This window comes from Myotis lucifugus, unplaced genomic scaffold (assembly GCF_000147115.1).
Source record: "Myotis lucifugus unplaced genomic scaffold, Myoluc2.0 scaffold_39, whole genome shotgun sequence".
Lineage (NCBI taxonomy): Eukaryota > Metazoa > Chordata > Mammalia > Chiroptera > Vespertilionidae > Myotis > Myotis lucifugus.
The window spans coordinates 785029-788140 of NW_005871087.1; the positions used below are offsets into that span (position 1 = coordinate 785029).

The 3112-nt window shown below is 48.9% G+C and overlaps 1 non-coding gene across 1 annotated transcript; it reads left to right on the forward strand.

The window, feature by feature from the left end:
• Window positions 1–2387: 2387 nt before the first annotated feature.
• On the forward strand, window positions 2388–2527 carry LOC111825774. Its single transcript, XR_002828961.1, has one exon. It is a non-coding gene; the product is annotated as a small nucleolar RNA SNORA29 (small nucleolar RNA).
• The last annotated feature ends 585 nt before the right edge of the window (window positions 2528–3112 follow it).

Here is a 3112-nt window from a genome sequence, read left to right on the forward strand (position 1 = left end):
GGTTCTATACAATTCTCACACATGTGGCTTGCACTACAGATGTATTGGGCAGCGCCAATTAGACCTCTGTGACTTTGCTTGTATTACACCTCTAACTTGAAAACATAAATTTACCATTGACCAGTAGGTGGCACCCTGTCACAGATTATACTATATTGAGTGTAGGCTCATTATGACAGCTTTCTTTGTTTGAGATTGCCCCATCCACACAGGAAAAGGCCAATCTCATGTGTCTCCTCCTTAGTTCAGCCTGTCTAGTCTCAGAACTTTGCCAACAGGGAGTATGCCTTCCACCTTTGTCCTTTCATTTATCAATAAGACGGAAGAAAGAACAATAGGATCACAAATCCTTTTCCTTAAGTGGTCCAAGAAGGTCCAGGCCACACTATTTATAGCAGTAATGCAAATGGAAATAAACCAAGATATCTTCTCCTGTGGATTTGATTGTTCTGGCTCCTTGCTACCGTTGAACATCCTGTGGTGATTGCAGCCATCCTATCTAATCTAATAAAAGACAAACATGCAAATTGACCATACCTTTGCTATGCCTCAAGCCACGCCCAACAGCCAATCAGAGAGACTATATGCAAATTAACCCAACCAAGATGGCGGCCAGCAGCCACGGAGTTGGAGTGAGCAGGAGGCTTGGTTGCTCCAGTGATGGAGGAAGCCAAGCTTCCCACCTGCCCGCCCTGGCCCGCTCTGAGCTCCACTGAAGGCAACAAAGTTTCAATTATAGAAGGTAAAGAAATCCCAGAATAAAAAAAAAAAAAAGGAGAGGCTGGGAGCTTCTGTTGCCGAGGGGCTTGGCCAGCCTGAAAACGACCCTCAGCCCTTCACCCAGACTGGCCAGGCATCCCAGTGGGGACCCCCCACCCTAAAGGGGGTGTGGCCAGCCTGAAAACAGCCATCAGCCCCTCACCTAGGCTGGCCAAACCTCTATGGGGTGAGAGTCCCCACTGGGGGGGGGGGCTTGACCAGCCTGCAAATAGCCATCAGCCCCTCACCCAGGCTGGCCAGGCACCCCAGTGGGGACCCCCACCCTGAAGGGGGTGTGACCAGTCTGCAAACACCCATCAGCCTCTCACCCAGGCTGGCCAGGCACCCCAGCGGGAACCCTTCCCTGATCCGGGACACCCTTCAGGGCAAACCAGCCGGCCCCCACCCGTGCACCAGGCCTTTATCCTATATAATAAAAGGGTAACATGCTAACTGACCCTAACAGCAGAAAGACTGGGAATGACTGGTCACTATAACACACACTGACCACCAGGAGGCAGACGCTCAATGCAGGAGCTGCCCCCTGGTGGTCAGTGCGCTCCCACAGGGGGAGCTCTGCTCAGCCACAAGCCAGGCTGCCGGCTGCCAGTACAGCGGTGGTAGTGCGAGCCTCTCCCGCCTCCTCAGCAGCAGCACTAAGGATGTCAGACTGCAGCTTAGGCCTGCTCCCCGCTGGCAAGTGAACATCCCCCGCGGGCTCCCGGGGCTGCCAGAGGGATGTCTGATTGCCAGCTTAGGCCCAATCCCCCGGGGAGCGGGCTTAAGCCAGCAGGTAGACATCCCCCGAGGGGTCCCAGACTGTGAGAGGGCACAGGCCGGGCTGAGGGACCCCTCCACCCAAGTGCACAAATTTCTGTGCACTGGGCCTCTAGTATAATAAAAGGCTAATATGCAAATAGACCAGTTGCTATGACGCTCCATGCAGGAGCTGCCCCCTGGTGGTCAATGCACTCCCATAGGGGGAGTGCCGCTCAGCCAGAAACTGGACTCACGGCTGGCGAGTGCAGTGGTGATGGCAGGAGCCTCTCCTGCGTGCAAGATGTTTGAGGGCTCCCAGACAGCAAGAGGGCATAGGTTGGGCTGAGGGACACCCCCGCAAGTGCACAAATTTCATGCACTGGGCCTCTAGTATTTCATAAACCTGGACGCAGCTGGACCTTGCTCTATTGCAGCAAATGCTGGGAGGTCCTAGCCAACTCTCCCTTCATCTGGTCCCAGTGCACTTGCAAACTGACAAGGCTTGCTATCTGATTTCCTGTCATGGCATTTGGCTTATTTCATGTTCCTACTATTCTTGATTCAAAGCATATTTTTTCTTTATTGCCATATGTGTGAAAGCCTCTGTACTCTACAGGCCACTCTGTGAAGGTTGTTGCCCCTGGCAGAATATTGTAAGATGCAGAGGATTTTAAAGTAGGGAAAGGGGGACTGACAGTCAGGTTAGTTAGTAAGACACAGCAGCCCTGCTAACTCAAGAGGAAACCCTCTGCTGGTTTGCATTCTGCTTAGTCCTTTTGAGGAAAAACAGAAAGTGAGAAACTAGCAAGGTATGAAAAGAGACTTAGTGTTAACCTACTTTGGGCTTGTGGGATTAAAAATAATGATTTCTTTCCCTTTGACTACCACATACTCTCCTAACAATAGATTGTAGTGGCTATGTTTATGGGGTAGATTATAATTGCCATGATTTGACGAGGGAGGATTTATTTGTGTCCTCTACCTATATGAAATGGTTGAACAAAAACAACAACAATAACAACAACAAAACAATTCTTTCCTTCTGATCACAAACCTCAATTTGTACACACAGTGCAGAAACAACATAAGGATCTTGCTTTATTCAGAATTTGGTAAATAAAACGGCAGTGACTTGAGGTTAACTATGTGAAGTCACCAGGCAAACTAGACTGTCACCTGGACCCAGGGTAAGAAGGAAGCTAACTAGTTGATGATATCAGGAAATGGAAAGCCACAGATAAGTGGGAGGAGGCGCAGTCCATGTGGAATAAAGGAATATAGTGATGAAAGAAGGACATGAGAAGCAAGTGTCCTGAGCCTCACACATGATTGTCCTCCTTAAAGACAAATATATTATGACTGCTATTTTCATCTAGGCCTTCTTTTCTTTACCTGTGAAATAAGAAAGTTCAACTACAGAATGTAGAGGAAAATATGAAAGACATTGAAATGGAGTGAAATGATTACTAGGTGCCAGCAATAGAAAAACAGGCAGACATTATCCAAACACTCCTGGGTTATCTGATTCTATGGAGTATCTGTGCCTTTCATTGTCTTGGAGCTCTTTTGTAAGTATATAGACCAGCGGTTCTCA